Below are 21,838 nucleotides of genomic sequence, written 5' to 3'. Positions count from 1 at the left end.
GAAAGTTTAGAAGATCTATTGTTATCTGTATGGAATCCTCCCTGTTACTTGCTGCTACCAGTATGTCATCCACATACTGCAGTAAGGTGATGTTTTCATGCATCCTCTGCCAGTTCTCTAATTCTTTGGCCAATTGATTTCCAAAGATTGTAGGACTATTTTTAAATCCTTGCGGCAACACTGTCCAGCACAGTTGAGTTTTTCTACCAGTCGTGGGACTTTCCCATTCAAAAGCAAACAGTTCCTGACTCTCGGCTGCCAGTGGGAGGCAAAAATCTTTTAGGTCTAATATGGTAAACCATTTATCTGTTTCCTTCAGAGTGGTTAAAAGAGTGTACGGGTTTGCCACTACCGGGTGGACATCCTGCATGATTTGATTTATAGCTCTTAAGTCCTGAACCAATCTATATTCTTCTGAATGAGGTTTCTTAACCGGCAGTATCAGAGTGTTGTATTCTGATTGGCATTCTCTTAGTAACCCAAAATTTACAAATCGTTCTATTAGTGGTTCTAGTCCTTTTCTTGCTTCCAGCTTAATTGGATACTGCTTTTGTCTTACCGGTCGGGCGTCTGGTTTCAGCTGGATGATTACTGGCTCTGCCGCTCGGGATCGTCCCAGTGTTCCTGAGGCCCATACAAAAGGTGCTACAGCGTTTTCAATTTCTTCTGGTATCTCCTGTAACTTGGCTTCCTTCTGTAATATAAAAACTTGGGCATCCAAAGCTTTATTTTCAGGGATATGGTTTTGGATTTTTCCTTTTGTAAAAGTGATTTGTGCATTCAATTTACTTAGCATATCTCGTCCTAACAGCGGCATGGGGCAATCTGGCATGTAGAGAAATTGATGGGTTAACACCCTTTTTCCAATTCCAAATTTTAAAGGCTGGAAAAATGACCGATCTTCTTTCTGCCCTGTGGCACCAATAATTGGCATGCTTTGATCACTCAAATTACCCTTGCATGTATTTAATACTGAATAGATAGTTCCCATGTCTACTAAAACTTTTAGTTTCTTATTTTCCAATCTTACTATAACCAGGGGTTCTGTTGGGGAGGGTTTCGATTCAACCCCCGGTCCTCCTCAGTCTGAATCTAAAGTTATCATGTTAGCAGCTTTCCTTGGCATTTTCCCAAGGCCTTGCCGACCTGATTGTGGACACTCCTTTTTCCAGTGCCCTTTCTGCTTGCAGAAAGCACACTGATTTTTTTTCTAATTGCTTTCCAGCACCTGGTACTTCATGGGAAGATTTTTCTTCCCTTTGCCTCCCCCGATAATTCCGTTCTCTAACCCTATTATTTTCCTGGGCTATAGCTGCTGCCAGTTGCTGGTTGTTTTTAAACACTTTTTTTTTTTTTTTCTTCCTCTACTTTTTCTCTGTTGTTATACACTTTCTAGGCATTTTCTAACATTTTGTCTAGCGAGCGGGCATCTGCCCCCTCTATTTTCTGCAGTTTCCATTTTATATCTGCACTAGGCTGTCCCATAAAAATCTGTATTAATGAGACAGCATCTACATAATTTTCTGGATTCAAATCAGTGTATTTTCTTGCAGCCTCTGTTAGTCTTTCAAGGAAATAGGAGGGATCCTCATTCTTTCCTTGAATGACCTGATACAATTTAGACCAATTCTTTGACTTAGGAATAGCATTCCGAACACCATGCAAAATCAATTGTTGGTAGTCCTACCTGCTACCGGACTGAAACCTGCTTCACCGTCGGTACTATCCGAATCAGTCTGTTCATTATCCCTTCTAGGACCAACTAACATTTGAACATCCTCCTCGTTCTCCTCCTCCTCTCTTTTCTCCTTGTACTTGTTGCACCGCCTGCCGATGCTGCATGCCGAACAACAACGCTTAGGCACTTTCTTTTTCCCTGCCTCTAACGCCAATACTTCACCTTCGCTTACAATCAAACCACATTCCTTACGCACATCATAATCATCCCATAATGCAAAGAACAAATTCACATACGGCATCTCATCCCACTTTCCCTCTCGTCTACAGAACAACATTAATTGCAGTATTGTGTTGTAACTTATACTCCCGTTCTTTGGATATTTCTCCTTATCATCTCGGATATACAAAGGCCACCACTGATTGCAATATTCTACAAGCTGCTTCTGGGTGAGAGAGTCACCTTTTTCCAATGTTTCAATATACATCCTAGAGGAGATTTTTCAGAATCCCCCTTTCACCAAGGGTTTGTTACCCATTGCAAAATAATATCAGAACACAAAAGCAGTGTTAAAACACAGAGACACAAAAGCAACGACAACACAGACACAAAACCAACGATTTAACACAAAATAACAAGATGCTGGGGACTCAAACCTCTTATACCATTTTCAGGTGATTCTCAGCTCGCTCCCTGAAATGCCTGTACACCAATGCACGCAGCATGGGGAATAAACAGGAGGAGTTAGAAATCCGTGTTCGGTCGGGGGGCTATGATTTAGTGGCAATTACAGAAACTTGGTGGGACACCTCGCATGACTGGAATGTGGTCATGGATGGCTATGTCTTGTTCAGGAAAGACAGGCCACTAAGGAGAGGTGGTGGAGTTGCTCTTTATGTGAGTGAGCAGCTAGAATGTATTGAGTTCTGTCCAGGGGCGGATCAGGAGCGAGTTGAGAGTTTGTGGGTGCGAATTAAGGGGCAGGCTGGCAGGGGTGATACTGTTGTGGGTGTCTATTACAGGCTACCAGATCAGGATGAGGAGGGTGATGAGGCCTTCTACAGGCAGCTGAGAGCAGTCTCTCAATTACAGGGCCTGGTTGTCATGGGGGATTTCAACTACCCTGATATTTGCTGGGAGGCCTACTCAGCCAGCCATCCTCAGTCCAGGAGGTTCCTCCAGTGCATTGATGATAACTTTCTGATGCAAATGGTGGATGAGCCAACTAGGAGAGGAGCGCTGCTGGATCTTATCCTCACTAACAAGGAGGGTCTGGTTGAAGCGGTGAAGGTTGAGGGCAGCCTTGGTTGTAGTGACCATGAGATGGTAGAGTTCAGGATCTCATGTGGCAGGAACAGAATAGCTAGCAGAATCACAACCCTGGACTTCAGTAGGGCCAACTTTGGCCTTTTCAAGCAATTGCTAGGGGAAATCCCATGGGACAGGGTACTAGAAGGTAAGGGGGCCCAAGATAGTTGGTTAGCATTCAAGGACTGCTTCTTCCGAGCTCAAGATCAGAGCATCCCAGCAGGTAGGAAGTCAAGGAAGGGTACCAGGAGACCTGCATGGTTAAACAGGGAACTGCTGGGCAAACTCAAGTGGAAGAAGAGGGTGTACAGATCATGGAAGGAGGGGCTGGCCACTTGGGAGGAATATAAGTCTGTTGTCAGAGGATGTAGGGAGGCAACTAGGAAAGCTAAGGCCTCCTTGGAATTAACCTTGCAAGAGAGGTCAAGGACAACAGAAAGGGCTTCTTCAAATACATTGCAGGTAAAGCCAACACTAGAGGCAATGTAGGCCCACTGATGAATGAGGTGGGGGCCCTGGAGACAGAGGATAAAAAGAAGGCAGAGTTACTGAATGCCTTCTTTGCCTCTGTCTATACTGCTGGAGGCTGTCCTGAGGAGCCCCGGACCCCTGAGGCCCCAGAAGAAGTCAGGATAGAGGAGGAATCTGTCTTGGTAGATGAGGGCTGGGTCAGGGACCAATTAAGCAATCTGGACGTCCATAAATCCATGGGTGCTGAGGGAGCTGGCGGAAGTCATTGCTAGGCCACTCTCCATCATCTTTGCTAAGTCGTGGGCAACGGGAGAGGTGCCCGAGGACTGGAGGAAAGCGAATGTCACTCCAGTCTTCAAAAAGGGCAAGAAGGAGGACCCGGGTAACTATAGACCGGTCAGCCTCACCTCCATCCCCGGAAAGGTAATGGAACAACTTGTCCTTGGTGCTGTCTCTAGGATCATCAAGGATAGGGGGATCATTAGGGGCACTCAGCATGGCTTCACCAAGGGGAAGTCATGCTTAACCAACTTGATAGCCTTTTATGAGGATGTTACCCGGTGGACAGATGATGGTAAAGCTGTGGATGTGGTCTATCTCGATTTCAGTAAAGCGTTTGACACGGTCTCCCACAGCATCCTCGCAGCTAAACTGAGGAAGTGTGGTCTGGATGATCGGGTAGTGAGGTGGATTGTGAACTGGCTGAAGGAAAGAAGCCAGAGAGTGGTGGTCAATGGGACAGAGTCCAGTTGGAGGCCTGTGTCTAGCGGAGTCCCGCAAGGGTCGGTACTGGGACCAGTACTATTCAATATATTCATTAATGACTTGGATGAGGGAATAGAGTGCACTGTCAGCAAGTTCGCTGATGACACCAAACTGGGAGGAGTGGCTGACACACCGGAAGGCTGCGCAGCCATTCAGAGAGACCTGGACAGGCTGGAGAGTTGGGCAGGGAGAAATTTAATGAAATATAACAAGGGCAAGTGTAGAGTCCTGCATCTGGGCAAGAACAACCCCATGTACCAGTACAAGTTGGGGGCAGACCTGTTGGAGACCAGCGTAGGGGAAAGGGACCTGGGGGTCCTAGTGGACAGCAGGATGACCATGAGCCAGCAGTGTGCCCTTGTGGCCAAGAAGGCCAATGGCATCCTCGGGTGTATTAGAAGGGGTGTGGTTAGCAGGTCACGAGAGGTTCTCCTCCCCCTCTACTCTGCCCTGGTGAGGCCGCATCTGGAGTATTGTGTCCAGTTCTGGGCCCCTCAGTTCAAGAAGGACAGGGAACTGCTAGAGAGAGTCCAGCGCAGAGCCACGAAGATGATTAAGGGAGTGGAACATCTCCCTTATGAGGAGAGGCTGAGGGAGCTGGGTCTCTTTAGCTTGGAGAAGAGGAGACTGAGGGGTGACCTCATTAATGTTTATAAATATGTAAAGGGCAAGTGTCATGAGGATGGAGCCAGGCTCTTCTCAGTGACATCCCTTGACAGGACAAGGGGCAATGGGTGCAAGCTGGAACACAGGAGGTTCCACATAAATATGAGGAAAAACTTCTTTACGGTGAGGGTGACCGAACACTGGAACAGGCTGCCCAGAGAGGTTGTGGAGTCTCCTTCTCTGGAGACATTCAAAACCCGCCTGGACGCGTTCCTGTGTGATATGATCTAGGCAATCCTGCTCCGGCAGGGGGATTGGACTAGATGATCTTTCGAGGTCTCTTCCAATCCCTAACATTCTGTGATTCTGTGATTCTGTGATTCTGTGAATCCCTTATACCACTTTCAGTGGGACTCTAATCCACCCCTTCAGTAGACTGTTTGTTTCCCATTTTACAAAGTTTCAAAATTAACACGAATACCCGAACAAAGTTATACAAGTACCACAAGTACCACAATTACCACAATTACAAATAAATCTGTCACAGTTCAAAGCCGGACTGGCTGTTAAACCGGTGGCAGACAGTAAACGGCAAACGCCGCTCGCTCCCCGCCTTTCTCCTTTCCCTCCCCCGAAAGGGAGGAATGGAGAACACAGAGAGAAACTTGCAAGCTGAAAGCCAAAAGTAGTTTTGCTAAGCAGCAATGAATATACAAATATATACCAATATATACAAAACCAATATTCAACCAAAATCCGGACTCCGGGCGTCCCCGTAGTACCGTACGGATTATCACAATTGTGCACACCAATACAAATAGCTTAACAACGCGCACTTAATTCAGGTATGACTTATTTGTAAGCAACCAAACAACCAATAGCTTAACAACGCACACTTAATTCAGGTACGACTTATTTGTAAGCAACCAAACAACCAATAGCTTAACAACGCGCACTTAATTCAGGTACGACTTATTTGTAAGCAACCAAACAACCAAGCAACCAAATTAAAATACCGGTACCAATACTCACAACCAATGTCGTTAATATCCCAGATAGCTGTTAGCTGTTTCGGAAACTCACCCGACCAGGGAATCGGAGGCTTCCCCGAAAATACTCCGGTGCACGCTGGAGTCCTCACGATTCCTGTGGTCTGTGGAGATTCCGGAGAGCTTGTCCCATCTGGGGTGCCAAATTCTGTTACCGAAAATAGTAACCAAAAAAAAAAACTCTCCAAACCAAGTGATATTTTAGAAAGCCGACATTGGTTTATTGCAGCGCTGGGTGCATGGGGGATCTCTCCTCCTAGCATGCACACCTAAGAACAAAAGCTTGCTCCTTATATACATAATCCCGAGAAAAGCCCACGCATTCCAAAAAAAACCCTTATGCTTAATATGTTATGTAATGCATTACGTGATGTCTTTACGCATGCGTACTAAATTGGGGAAGGGGTCTTGGGTGGTCTCTGGGGGTCGCTGGTGGTCCCAATCCCCCTTAAATCGTGCTTCTGCGCAAGCGTGGTCGAGGCCTTCTTGTTTACAAGTACATGTGTTCTCAAGAAGAAGATATCTTTTTGAACTTATCTCTCCTCTGACACAAGAGTTTATGAATCAAGTTAATTTAGACATCTCAAAGTTGTTCTTCACAGTTTTGTTTTGTCTTTTGGCCTTATATAATTAGCAGAGACCTTTGTTTTTCTGGGACTAAGCGTAAACAGCATGAATCATTATTTACTAGAACCTTGTTATCAATCCCGTAAACAAACTCTATCTACAAAACATGTAGTTTGCTTCAGAACCTATTGTTATTATTCTAGCTAAAAGGAAAATTATTGACAGGAAAGTTTGTTCTGTGTAAAGGTAACACAGAGCAGGCCTTTAGAGCCTACTCTGAGGCCTACTCTTGCTAAACTGTTGCTAAATTGAACCGTCTGTTATCAGGAGGAGTGGCTGATTGATACATCAGAAGGCTGTGCTGCCATTCAGCGAGACCTGGACAGGCTGGAGAACTGGGCGGAGAGGAACCTCATGAAGTTCAACAAAGGCAAGTGTAGAGTCCTGCACCTTGGGAAGAACAACCCCATGCACCGATACAGCTTGGGGGCTGATCTACTGGAGAGCAGCTCTGCAGAGAAGGACCTGGGTGTTCTGCTGGACAAGAAGTTCACCATGAGCCAGCAATGTGCCCTTGTGGCCAGGAAGGCCAATGGTATCCTGGGGTGCATTAGGAAGACTGTGGCCAGCAGGTCAAGGGAGGTTATCCTGCCCCTCTACACAGCCCTGGTGAGGCCACATCTGGAGTACTGTGTGCAATTCTGGGCCCCCCAGTTCAAGAAAGATAAGGTATTACTGGAGAGAGTCCAGCGAAGGGCTACAAAGATGATCAGAGGACTGGAGCATCTCTCTTATGAGGAGAGGCTGAGGGAGATGGGTCTGTTTAGCCTGGAGAAGAGAAGACTGAGGGGGGATCTTATCAACACTTACTTTCAAATACCTTAGGGGTGGGTGTCAAGAGGATGGGGCCAGACTCTTCTCAGTGGTGCCTAGTGACAGGACAAGGGGCAATGGGCACAAGTTGAAACATGGGAAGTTCCATCTGAATATGAGGAGGGACCTCTTTACTTTGAGGGTGACAGAGCACTGGAACAGGCTGCCCAGGGAGGTTGTGGAGTCTCCTTCTCTGGAGATATTCAAAACCCGCCTGGACATGACCCTGTGCAACATGCTCTAGGTGAACCTGCTTTGGCAGGGGGTTGGACTAGATGATCTCCAGAGGTCCCTTCCAACCATTAACCATTCTGTGATTCTGTGTGATTCTGTAAATGATAGTTTAGAAAGCTGACATTTGTTTATTGCAGCGCTGGGTGCATGGGGGATCACTCCTCGTAGCATGCACACCGAGAGACAAAAGCACACTCATTATATACATCAAAAAAAAAGAATATTCATATAATTTCCAAGAGTTGTCTGCCTACTTCCAGGGAATCTAATGCATATGCTAATACATTGCAAAACTACCTCTGCGCAAGAGTAACATCAGTCAGCAGAACCAGGATGCACAGTACTGACATTGAGAATCATTCCAAATGGGCCCATATTGTTCTGTGGCATGCAGACCTGCCCATCCTTAGCACTCAGACCTGTCCATCCCATCCTTAGCACTCCTTTAAGTGACACAAATGGGGCGTGTTTACAAGCTTGCACAAACTGATGTGATCTAAGAGAAAAGACTTCTGGAATGCAGAGCTTGTGGAGATTGGTATGGGACTAATTTGGGGGATTTTCCTTACATTAACTAAGCAATAGAAGTTGATTTCTAGTTTCCTTTTCTAAGTTTGTTTGAGTCTAAAAATGTCCTCTTAAGACATGATTTCTCTAAGCATAATAATTGATTTCTTCTATGTTCTTAATTTCTCTCACGTACATGGCCCTAGGAGCTGCTTATACTGTGAACAGGTGAGGGAGGAGCACTCTCTGCAGATCTCCACCATAGCAGATCTCTCGTGATTTTAAGCCAGCTCAGTGAAATTCCACTGGATCTGAATTCACCTTAAGCAGAAGGATGACCCTTGTAAATAAATATGAAATAATATAATGTAGTTATAATTAATAAAAGAATACAAACATAATAATAAAGAGTGTGAATACTTAAATATTCTAGTAGCCATCACTATATAATAAATCAACTGGATTTGATCCTGGAGAGTATCTTCCAGACTGACCTACAAGTCCTGTTCTGCCACAGGTCTCTCATCTGTCTGTCCATGAAAATCTATTCTTGCAGGTCTAGAATTAGAAAATGTTTCCCCCCTGTCTTTTCCTTGTAGCAGTAGTGTTCATCATTCACTCTGCTGCTTCTCCTTACCAACTTCTATCTCCTGATTAGACCTTGGGGCTGCTAGTTCGTGTTTCCTAGGACCAGCAAGTTTTTCCTGAGCTAGACCCAGTAGAAGCAGTAAGCAAGCTATATTTTAGCTTATGTGATTTGGCAAGCACCAGCTTGTGGTGACAGCTGAAATAAGGAGCCAGTAGGCTAGCAGCAGGAACCTAAGTAACAGAGAGATGGTAACGGTGTAATGGTGATGGCTAAACTTGGATTCCTGCCATCAATGCGCCTTGAGGTGCTGGAGCGAGTCCAGAGGAGGGCAACAAAGCTGGTGAAGGGTCTAGAGGGTATGTCCTATGAGGAGCAGCTGGGGGAACTGGGGTTGTTTAGCCTGAAGAAAAGGAGACTGAGGGGAGACCTTATTGCTCTGTACAACTACCTGAAAGGAGGTTGTAGCGGGGTGGGGGTCGGTCTCTTCTGCCAGGCAACTAGCGACAGGACTAGAGGACATAGCCTCAGTCTGCGCCAGGGGAGGTTCAGGTTAGACATAAGTAAAGGTTTCTTCACAGAAAGAATTATTAGGCATCGGAATGGGCTACCCAGGGAGGTGGTGGAGTCACCATCCCTGGATGTGTTTAAGAAAAGACTGGATGTGGCACTTAGTGCCATGGTCTAGTTGACACAGTGGTGTTAGGTCAAAGGTTGGACTCGATGATCCCAGAGGTCTCTTCCAACCTAGTTGATTCTGTGATTCTGTGATTCTTTACTAAATCGTTGAAGCTACACAAAGGGGGCCTGTCCTTTACTAAATTGTTAAGTTACACAAAGGAGGCATGTTCTTTACCAAATCGTTTCAGTCTTTCATATCAGCATCAAGGCTGTCTCTCCAAACCCCCCACCCACAAAGGCCAGTAGGCTGGTGTGGCCGGCAGAAAAGGCACAGACTCTGCGATAGAGGATGCAAGGGCCAAAAGCCGAAAGGCCTAAGGCTCCTTTATTGTTATTCTACTACCCTATTTAAATGCTACAATGCAGGAGCCGGACTATGCAGTTCAGGATGACATCAGCATTCACACGCTAATCACTCATCACCCATTCTGGGAAGAGCCACAGTGTTCTGGGCTCAAAACATCAACAACCATTCCTTGTTTTCAGTTCTGTGTTCAGAACTGACCTTCAACACGTTTACTTCTTTCATGCCTCAAAGGGCCCTGTGAACTGGTCTCGGCTCCTTTATCTTAAAAGCAAGCAAGAACTATTCTCAATGCAGCGTTCCCAAGCGAATCCTCTGCTCTTCAAGTAAAGCACAGCTGTTTGCAGGCTGATGGTCTTCCACAGGCTGGGGGTGGGCAAGAGGTTGGGAGGGGACATCGCCAGGAGGGCTGACCCAAAGTGACAAAAGAGGTATTCCATACCATATGATGTCATGCTCAGCAATAAAAGCTAAGAGAAAGGGGGGGAGGGGGCAGGGGGGGCATTCGTCATTAAGGCATTTGTCTTCCAAAGCAACTGCTATGCGTACTGAGGCCCTACTTCCCAGGAAGTGGCTGGATATCGCCTGCTGCTGGGAAGCAGAAAATAAATCTTTTTGTTTTCCTTTGCTTCCATGTGCAGCCTTTGCTTTTCTTCATTAAACTGCCTTTATCTCAACCCATGAGTTTTTCCTCTTATTTTCTCCACCCTGTCCTGCTGAGGAGGGGGAGTGATAGAGTGGCTTGGTAAGCACCTGGCAGCCAGCCAAGTTTAACCTGTAAACCCACCTTCTAGAAAGCCAAATGAACAGTGTATCTGTTAACACAGGCTTTTCATTTTATGCAGAGCAGCAGGAAGAATGTTGTGCCTTTTCTGTTGCAGAGCTAAGTTTCCCACTAGAGCCTTATGTCTGCAAAGCAGACCTTCTCTCTCCCTCAGTGGATTCCAAGGGAAATGAGAAAGAAATGTGGCAGCTGCCTTCTTTCAGCTACAGACAAGTATAGCAGGAGATTTTTATGACAACTACAGCACTAAACACTGCAATTCACTTCCAGTCCAGCTAAACCAAAGCTGCCAGGAGACTTTTCAGCTAGCCACTGATACACCATATTGCTTCCTTTCTCACCAATAGCACCCTCCAGGCATATATATCAGCTCCACGCAGTCAATGTGGTTGCAGAAATCATTCAATTCATTGTTGTCATTTTCATAGAATCATAGAATGGTTTGGGTTGGTGTCACAAATAAGATTTTGTTACGTGGCTTTGGTTTAGCAGCAATTTAGGATTTATTAAAATCTTTGAGATACAGATCACAAGATTAGGTTGTATAATTCTTAACAGCACTTAATCATCAGCCAATTTAACAGAGCGATTCAATGGAATTTGTTACAATCAAAATCGAAAAAGATTTGAGAATGGCAAGGGTCACACAAAACTTAGCAGGGTTGCACACACAGATGGAGGTTAAATCAAATCACACATATGGACAGACAGACAAACAGTTCTGAATCAAATTGCACACGCACAAACACACACACAGAGGTTAACCTATGATTAAAATTTCCCTTTTTGTGAGTTTCATGAATCACTCACTTTTATGTGCCAGCATTCATCAACGGACAGTTGGTGAACCTCGCAAAATCAGGCCTTTGAGTCCTCGCAAAATCGTTGACGGGCGATCTTTCAATGCTCACAAAATCTACCCTGAGGGGCGTCCCAGCTCAGGGGGAGATACTGGGTCACACAGCCCACTGCGGTCGCGGAGAGCTCAAAAGGTCTCACCTTGGATCGCTCTTTATAGGATCTCAAGATGATTGGCTTTGGTCAGTATTTTACATTCAGGCCACAATACATGCTGAGTCATTCTGGTATACAATTCAGGCAGCAGAGGCCCAGATGTGGCCAGAGGGTGCCTGGCCACCCCAGCCCCAGGCTGCTGCACTAGCAACCAAGATAATAGCACAATGGGAGTTTTTCCCAAAGCATGCATGGCTTATCCTGAGATTCCTGACCTTGAACAATTTCAATGATGAGGCATACACAATTCTCTGGGCAACCTGTTCCAGTGTCTCACCACCTTCATTGTAAAAAAATTCTTACCTATATCCAATTTAAATCTACCCTCTTTCAGTTTAAAACCATTAACCCTTGTCCTGTCACTACAGGCCTTGGTAAAAAGTCTGTCCCCATCTTTCTTAGAAGCCTCCTTTATATTGAAAGGTCGCAATAAGGTCTCCCTGGAGCCTTCTCTTCTCCAGGCTGAACAACCCCAACTCTCTCGGCCTTTCCTCATAGGAGAGGTGTTCCAGACCTCAGATCATTTTCGTGGCTCTCCTCTGGTCCTGTTCGAGCAGGTCCATGTCTTTCTGGTGCTGGGGATGCCAGAGATGGATGCAGTACTCCAGGTGGGGTCTCATGAGAGCAGAGTAGAGGGGGAGAAACACCTCCCTCAACCTGCTGGCCACACTTCTTTTGATGCAGCCCAGGATACAATTGGCTTTCTGGGCTGCAAGCGCACATTGCCAGCTCGTGTCTAATTTTTCATTCACTAGTACCCCCAAGTCCTTCTCCACAGGGCTGCTCTCAATCCCTTCATCCCCCAGCCTGTATTGATACCAGGGTTGCCCTGACCCAGGTGCAGGACCTTGCACTTGGCCTTGTTGAACTTCATGAGGTTCGCACAGGCCCACTTCTCAAGCCTGTCAAGGTCCCTCTAGTGAATCAGTTGCATCACTCAGCTTGGTGTCATCTGCAAACTTGATGAGGGTGCACTCAATCCCACTATGTCAGTGATGACGGTATCAAATATTACTGGTCTCAGTACGGACCCCTGAGGGACACCTCGCATTACTGGTCTCCACTTGGACATTGATCCATTGACTGTAACTCTTTGGATGCGGACATCCAGCCAGTTCCTTATCCCTCTAACAGTCCATTCATCAAACCCATATCTCTCCAATTTAGAGGTAATAATGTTGTGGGGGACTGTGTCAAAGGCCTTACAGAAGTCCAGGTAGATGACATCCGTAGCTCTTCCCTTGTCCACTGATGCAGTCATTCCATTGTAGTAGGCCACTAGATTAATGAGGCATGATTTGCCCTTGGTGAAGCCATGTTGGCTGTCTCTAATCACCTCCCTGTCTTCCATATGGTTTCAGCATAACTTCCAGGAGGATGTGTTCCATGAGCTTACTGGACACGGAAGTGAGGCTGACAGGTCGGTAGTTCCCAGTGTCCTCCTTATTACCCTTTTGAAAAATGTGTGTGATGTTTCCCTTTTCTCCAGTCACTGGGGACTTCGCCTGACTGCCATGACTTTTCAGATATGATGGCGAGTGGCTTGGCAACTTGTCTTCATTTAGCCCACACCCAGGGCTAAACAATAACCAGTTGTTCTATCACCCAAGACCCTTCCCCAGCTGAGAAAGGGAATTGGGAAAAGGAGGGAAACTTGTGGGTTGAAATTTAAACAGATTTAATAAAATAAGGAAACCAATATCAATACTAATACAAAAGACACAAAGTTATACTCAGCCCATAGAGTGATGGCAAGCTCCTCCAGGGATTGGGAGAGGGGAGAGGAGAGAACCCCAGATCCCCACCAGGCTTTCCCATTTATAGTGACGTGCGGAAAACAGACTCCACAACCGGCAAGGTTGAAAAGTAGGTATGTTTATTCAGCGCTGGGCAGCACGGGGGGCAGTCCCACCAAAATCGTGCACCCCGGTTTGGCAAATTTCCAGAGAATATATACCATAAAGTTATACATAGGCATAGGATTTCCGAGAACTCATTTACATAGCCATGAAATGTGCAAATGTCCGTTCGCATGCGCAGTCGTTTTTCCTGGTGGTCATCAGGGGTCTTCAGATGAAGGCCAGTAGTCTTCCTCACTGTGTTCGCTGACTGACCCCTGCTTCTGCGCAAACTCAGTCCGGGGATCACGTAGGCCACGTCCTTTGAGGTAGCTGTTGCAATTCCCTTATCTCCATGTTCCTGTGCATCCGCCCCTCCCAAGGCCCAGCCATCTGAAGTGAGATTATCACTCTCCAAATTGTAAAGGCTTCCCTTTGTTTAGTTGAGCACCCAGGATAGTCGAGTAATCAAAGTATTTACAACATCCCCCTTGCCCTTGGGGTCCCAACGTTTCAATAGTGAATGTGATGTTAATGTTATAGAATACACCTGTGGGCCAGCGTGGGTCAGCTGCCTTGGATTTAACTGCTAATGGCCTCGATCACCATACCACAACTGGCCACAAACTGAAACAAAATGTAACAGAAAATTGATTCTATAAATTTTATCCCCACAAAACTAGGACACGACTACATCAGGCAATTCCCTCAGGACCCTGGGATGCATCTCATCAGGTCCCATGGACTAGTGTATGTTCAGGTTCCTCAGGTGGTCTTGAACCTGATCTTCTCCTAGGATGGGAGGGACTTCATTCCCCCAGTCCCTGCCTTGAGGTTCAGGGATTTGAGAGATGTGGGAAGAGAGATTTCCACTGAAAACTGAGGCAAAAAGGTTGGTGAGTACCTCAGCCTTCTCCGTGTTGGTTGTCAACAGTTCCCCTGTTGTAGTTAGCAAAGGAGGGTACATTTTTTTTAATCTTCCTTTCTGACCCGTGTACCTGCAGAAACCCTTCTTATTATCCTTCGCATCCCTTGCCAAATTCAGCTCCAACTGTGCCTTAGCTTTCCTAATCCCATCCCTACGCATCCGGGCAGCATCCCTATATTCTTCCCAGGATACATGTCCCTTGTTTCACTGCCTGTGCATTTCCTTCTTACACTGTAGTTTGACCGGGAGATCCTTCCCCAGCCTTGCTGGTCTCCTGCCTTCCTTGCCCGATTTCATTCACGTGGCAGTCAAGAGCTCTTACGCTCTAAGAAAAATGTCCTTAAAGAGTTGCCAGCTCTGTTCAGTTCCTTTATCCCCGAGGGCAGCTTCCCAGGGGGTCCCATCCACTAATTCCTTGAACAACTGAAAGTTCACTCTCCTACAATTCAGGGTCTTGACATTACCTGGCCCACATCCCTCAAGGCTGTGAATTCCATCAGGGCATGATCACTGCAGCCCAGGCTGCTACCAATCTTGACATCTCCAATTAGTCCATCTGTGTTTGTAAGCAACAGGTCCAGTAACACTTCTCCTCTGGTTGGGCTGTCTATCACCTGGATTAAGAATTTATCCTCAGTGCACTCCAAGAGTCTCCTGGACTGCTTACAGCTTGCTGTGCTGCTTTTCCAGCAGATGTCAGGGTGGTTGAAGTCCCCCAGCAGGATCAGAGCCTGCGACCGTGATGCTTCCTATAGTTTAAATAAGAACAATTCGTCAACATCCTCCCCTTGATCGGGCGGACTGTAGTAAACGCCAGCCATGAGGTTTTCTTTGTTGGCGTGGTCTCTAATTTTCACCCATAAGCTCTCAACCTGTTCATCCCTGTTTTTCAAAGACAGCTCTGTCCAATCAATCAATTTGTTTTACATAGAGGGCAACCCCCCTGCCCCTCCTTCCTTGCCTGTCCCTCCTGAACAGGTCATAGCCATCAACTGCAGCGCTCCAGTCGTGTGATTCATCCCACCACGTTTCAGTGATAGTGATTAGGTCATAGCTTTCTAGCTGCACAGTGGCTTCCAATTCCTCCTGTTTGTTACCTGTGCTGCATGCATTGGTATAGAGGCACTTCAGCTGGGCTATTGACCTTGTCACCTTTTTAGAGAATCACAGAATGGTTTGAGTTGGAAGGGACCTTAAAAGGTCATCTAGTCCAACCCCCCTGCAATGAGCAGGGACATCTTCAACTAGATCAGGTTGCTCAGAGCCCGGTCCAACCTGACCTTGAATGTTTCCAGGGATGGGGCATCTACTACCTCTCTGGGCAACCTGTTCCAGTGTTTTACCACCCTCATCATTAAAAAATTCTTCCTTATATCTAGTCTGAGTCTAACCTCTTTTAGTTTAAAACCATTACCCCTTGTCCTGTCGCTACAGGCCTTGGTAAAAAGTCTGTCCCCATCTTTCTTATAAGCCCCCTGTAAGTACTGAAAGGCTGCAATGAGGTCTCCCTGGAGTCTTCTCTTCTCTAGGCTGAATAACCCCAACTCTCTCGGCCTTTCCTCATAGGAGAGGTGTTCCAGCCTTCTGATCATTTTCATGGCCCTCCTCTGGACCTGCTCCAACAGGCCCATGTCTGTCTTGTGCTGAGGACTCCAGAGCTGGATGCAGTACTCCAGGTGGGGTCTCACCAGAGCAGAGGGGCAGAATCACCTCCCTTGGCCTGCTGGCCATGCTTCTTTTTATGCAGCCCAGGATACAATTGGCAAGCACACGTTGCCAGCTCGTGTCTAATTTTTCATTCACTAGTACCCCCAAGTCCTTCTCCCCAGGGCTGCTCTCAATCCCTTCATCCCCCAGCCTGTATTGATACCAGGGGTTGCCCTGACCCAGGGGCAGGACCTTGCACTTGGCCTTGTTCAACCTCATGCGGTTCACATGGGCCCACTTCTTGAGCCTGTCAAGGTCCTTCTGGATGGCATCCTGTCCCTCAGGCGTGTCAACCACACCACTCAGCTTGGTGTGATCTGCAAATTTGCAGAGGGTGTACTCGATCCCGCTGTAAGCAATTGGGAAGAAAACTCATCTACACGAAGCAGATAAGCAGGCACTTCTTTATTGCAGCGCTGGGGACACAGGGGATAGCTCCTCCATACATGTCCAACCAAACATTAAAATCCACCAGTTTTTATACACTGATTTACATAAAAATGCATAGTATGGCCGCTCTTAAATTTAACCTTTAATCTGTTTTTCCCAATGTCCGTCTTCCCTACAATATGCACACTGTTTTATACCTAGAGGTGCATTAGGTTCCCAGTCACCAAAGTTTCTAAAACCTCCTCTTCCTCTTGCTCGTCTTCGTCCCCTTGCAATGTTCCCTGTTAAGGCAGCTATTAATTTACTTTGACTCAATTTCTCTTTTTTTTTTTCCTTTTCTTTGTTTTCTTATTTTCCAAAGTTAATGCCATCACCAAATTATCTCGACTAATTAATTTACATTCCTTTTGCCATTCCATTCATTGTCTCAAAAACCCCAAATCTACATATGGCACTTCATTCCATTTACCCTCTCTTCTACAAAACAACATTAACTGCAGTATAGTATTATATAGTATTATATGATTACAATATTCTGTCATCTGACTTTTACATAAATCATCATGCAATTCACCCCAATGTGCTAATAAACACCCCAACAGCGATTTTTGGGGTATCTTTTCATCCGATACCAGATTTCCAGAACTTTTGCTCTTAAACAGTTTCACGAATCCTGACGCCATCGTGCGGCAGAATACTTAAACAACAGTTACCAAAATACTTAAACGACTGTTACCAAACTGAGTACTCAAAACAAATACCAAACAAAGTCCAACCCAGCAATAGCTTTCGCTTGTGACTTACGGGCAGACGCCTAGGCTTCCAATGCAAACGGGTACCCTCTTAGCCCCAACCCTGCGCAGCTTTCGCCGCGCCTTACAGGCAGGCTTTTCAAACCAAATTCCAAATTACAGAATCACAGAATGGTTAGGGTTGGAAGGGACTTCTGGAGATCATCTTCTCCAACCCCCTGCCAAAGCAGGTCCCCCTAGAGCATGTTGCACAGGGTCATGTCCAGGCGGGTTTTCAATATCTCCAGAGGAGGAGACTCCATAACCTCCCTGGGCAGCATGTTACAGGGCTCTGTCACCCTCAAAGTAAAGAAGTTCCTCCTCATATTCAGATGGAACTTCCCATGTTTCAGTTTGTGCCCACTGCCCCTTGTCCTGTCACTGGGCACCACTGAGAAGAGTCTGTCCCCATCCTCTTGACACCCGCCCCTAAGGTATTTGTAAGTGTTGATAAGATCCCCCCTCAGTCTTCTCCAGGCTAAACAGACCCAGCTCCCTCAGCCTCTCCTCATAAGAGAGATGCTCCAGTCCTCTGATCATCTTTGTAGCCCTCCGCTGGACTCTCTCCAGTAGTTCCTTGTCTTTCTTGAACTGGAGGGCCCAGAATTGGACACAGTGCTCCAGGTGTGGCCTCACTAGGGCCGTGTAGAGGGGCAGGATAACCTCCCTTGACCTGCTGGCCACACTCTTCCTAATGCACCCCAGGATACCATTGGCCTTCCTGGCCACAAGGGCACATTGCTGGCTCATGGTGAACTTGTCCACCAGAACTCCCAGATCTTTCTCCACAGAGCCGCTTTTCAGCAGGTCAACCCCCAGCCTGTACTGGTGCATGGGGTTATTCCTCCCTAGGTGCAGGACCCTACACTTGCCTTTGTTGAACTTCATGAGGTTCCTCTCCGCCCAGCCCTCCAGCCTGTCCAGGTCACGCTGAATGGCAGCACAGCCTTCTGGTGTATCAATCAGCCACTCCTCCCAGTTTTGTGTCATCAGCAAACTTGCTGAGTGTACACTCAGTCCCTTCATCCAGATCATTGATGAATAAATTAAACAGGACCGGACCCAGGACTGACCCTTGGGGAACACCACTAGCTACAGGCCTCCAACTAGACTCATCACTGCTGACCACAACCCTCTGAGCTCTGCCATTCAGCCAGTTCTCAATCCACCTCGTTGTCCACTCATCTCACCCACACTTCCTCAGCTTTCCTATGAGGATGTTGTGGGAGACAGTGTCAAAAGCCTTGCTGAGGTCAAGGTAGACAACATCCACTGCTCTCCCCTCATCTACCCAGCTGGTCATGTCCTCATAGAAGGCCATCAGATTGGTCAAGCATGATTTCCCCTTGGTGAATCCATGTTGACTACTCCTGATAACCTTCTTTTCTTCCACATGCTTAGGGATGGCATCCAGGATGATCTGTTCCATCACCTTTCCAGGGATGGAGGTGAGGCTGACTGGCCTGTAGTTGCCTGGGTCCTCCTTCTTGCCCTTTTTGAAGACTGGAGTGGCACTGGCTTTCCTCCAGTCCTCAGGCACCTCTCCTGTTCTCCATGACCTTTCAAAGATGATGGAGAGTGGCTTGGCGATAACATCTGCCAGCTCCCTCAGCACTCGTGGGTGCATCCCATCGGGGCCCATAGATTTGTGGGTATCCAGTTTGTCTAAATGATCTCTAACTTGATCCTCCTTAACCAAGGGAAAGTCTTCCTTTCTCCAGACTTTCTCTCGTACCTCCAGGGTCTGGGATTCCTGAACTACAGCCGTAGCAGTAAAGACTGAGGCAAAGAAGGCATTCAGTAACTCCGCCTTCTCTGCATCCTCCGTCACCAGGGCACCCTCCTCATTCAGCAGCGGGCCCACATTTTCCCTAGTCTTCCTTTTGCTGCTGATATACTTGAAGAAGCCCTTCTTGTTGTCCTTGATGTCCCTTGCCAGATTTAATTCCAAGTGGGCCTTAGCCTTCCTCGTTGCATACCTGCACACTCTGACAACCTTCCTCTATTCCTCCCAAGTGGCCTGTCCCTTTTTCCACATTCCATAGTCTTCCTTCTTCCATTTGAGGTTTTTCCAGAAGCTCCTTGCACATCCATGCAGATCTCCTGCCCCCTTTGCCCGATTTCTTACTCATAGGGATGCACCGATCTTGAGCTTGGAGGAAGTGATGCGTAAATATTGACCAGTTCTCTTGGACCCCCCTACCTTCTAGAGCCAGATCCCATGGGATACCCCCAAGTAGGTCCTTGAAGAGGCCAAAGTCAGCTCTCCTGAAGGCCAGGGTTGTGATCCTACTTCTTGCCCTGCTTCCTCCACGCAGGATCCTGAACTCCACCAGCTCGTGGTCACTGCAGCCAAGGCTACCCCCCACCTTCCCATCCCCAACAAGACCTTCGTTATTTATTAGCACAAGGTCTAGCGGCGCACCTCTCCGCGTTGGCTCCTCCACCACCTGTGTTAAAAAGTTATCATCAGTGCTCTGCAGGAACCTCCTGGACTGTGGGTGCCTATCTGTGTTGTCTTTCCAGCAGATATCAGGGTGGTTGAAGTCCCCCATGAGAACCAGGGCCTTGCTGGCCTGTCCTTCCTAAAAAGTACATACCCATCCATGACAGCATTCCAGTCATGCGAGCTATCCCACCATGTCTCTGTAATCGCAATGAGATCACGGCCCTGCGACCGCACATAGAGCTCTAATTCTTCCTGTTTATTCCCCATGCTGTGTGCATTGGTGTATAGGCATTCCAGAGAGGTAGTCAAGCATGAAGGTTTCCCAGAATAGGTGCAAGAGGCTCCACCATATCTATACATACCCTTGAGGAGGTTGGTCTTTTGGTTCCCATCTTGGGAGGCAGCTACGGAATGTTTCTCGCTGTTCTGATTGGCCTGGCTAATTCCCCCATTGGAAGCAATGGCACGAGCATTACCACTCTGGACCCCACCCCCCCCCAAGTCCTTCAGTTTAAAGCCCGCCTCACCAAGTTGGCCAGCCTGCTGCCAAAGATTCCCTTGCCTCTTCTAGACAGGTGGATCCCATCCCTCCCTAACAGGTTATAGTTATCAAAGAGTGTCCCATTGTCATAAAAGCCAAAACCCTCACGATAGCACCAGCCATGAAGCCAAGAGTTGATTTCCATTATACGCCTATTTCTGGCTGCCCCCTTTCCTCTGACTGGCAAAACAGAAGAAAAGATAACTTGGGCACCAATATTTTTCACTTGCACCCCCAGTGCCTTGTAGTCTTCCTTGATTCTGCCCGGGTTCCGGCTTGCGGTGTCATTCATACCCACATGAAAGAGCAGCAGGGGATAGTAGTCTGTTCTCTTGACAAGTTGTGGCACCCTCTCGGCAATATCTCGCACCTTAGCACCTGGAAGGCAGCATACCTCTCGTGACTCTCTGTCAGGTCGGCAGATGGGTGCCTCAGTGCCCCTCAACAGAGAGTCACCCACTAAGAGCACTCGTCGTTTCTTTTTATGGTATCCACTGTGTGCTGCAGGTACGGTTTCACCTTGTGGATCTTGCTCGTGGGTATCTATAGCTGTTAGAGCTTCATATCTGTTTTTAGTTGTGATACTGGAGGGTGGAGACTGAGGCGGAGTCCTACTTTTGTGGGTCACCAGGGTCCAAGGAGCCTCTTTCTCAGTGGTGCCTTCTAATGGGGCATGGTGCTGATTCCACCTATCTATCTCTGCCTCAGCTCCCGTAATACTGCACAGCCTTCTAACTGTTTCCTTCAACTCGTCCACTTCACGTAACAGATCATCAACCCGTGCACATCTTATGCAGTTACTTACCTTTTCTCCAGGGGAAGGGTTGGGGCACTCATTGCAGCCTACCGCCTGTACTGAAGTCTCTTTCCTTACTGGTTCTGTCGGGGTGGAAGACTTCTCACGGGCTTTCTCTGCAGAAACACTGGTTTTGGCTGAGGCGAGTGCTCACCATTGTGGCAGGGTACCTAGCGCACTTCCCTGGGCTGCGGACCTACAGGCAGTTTGCAGCGCCCTTCCTGCGCGCTCTTCTACGCGAACTGCCGCGCCACGCCCTGGCTGATGTGCCACGCCCTGGTCGCTGGCGCTCCCAAGGCCGCCTTTTGTAGGAGGGGCCGCGGTTGCTCTGGCAACGTCTCCACCTCGTCAGCGACTCTCCGCGAGAGCTGCGGCTCTCACTGCTGCCCTGGCGTTTCCTTACCTCAGGAAAAGCCCCTGTGTGCCGAGATCTGCCGCTCTGTTGCAGGACAGGCCGGCTCCGGAGCAGCTCCCCTCAGCAACTGACCAATTCCAAAAAGAAGTGCCTTACCCTGCTCCAGGGAACGTTGCGAGGAGCTTTACGGGTCGAGGGTGATGGTTCTTCCCGAGAAGTCCTCGGTGCCGGCTGGAGCTCGATCAACACTCGATCCCTTCCAGTCTCACTCGCAAGGTCCCATCTGGGTCGCCAAAACTGTTAGCAATTGGGAAGAAAACTCATCTACACGAAGCAGATAAGCAGGCACTTCTTTATTGCAGCGCTGGGGACACGGGGGATAGCTCCTCCATACGTGTCCAACCAAACATTAAAATCCACCAGTTTTTATACTCTGATTTACATAAAAATGCATAGCATGCTCGCTCTTAAATTTAACCTTTACAACGATTGGTTCCGTTAATTATAACCTCATCAATATTCTTATTCTAAAACAAACATTGGTTAGTTCTACTCTACTGATTGGAAACTATCCCTGATATTCAATTCAGGATGGGAAGGGTAAGGGGGTTTCCAA

Source organism: Nyctibius grandis (assembly GCF_013368605.1).
Source record: "Nyctibius grandis isolate bNycGra1 chromosome W unlocalized genomic scaffold, bNycGra1.pri SUPER_W_unloc_1, whole genome shotgun sequence".
Lineage (NCBI taxonomy): Eukaryota > Metazoa > Chordata > Aves > Nyctibiiformes > Nyctibiidae > Nyctibius > Nyctibius grandis.
Note: the sequence above shows the minus strand (reverse complement) of the source record.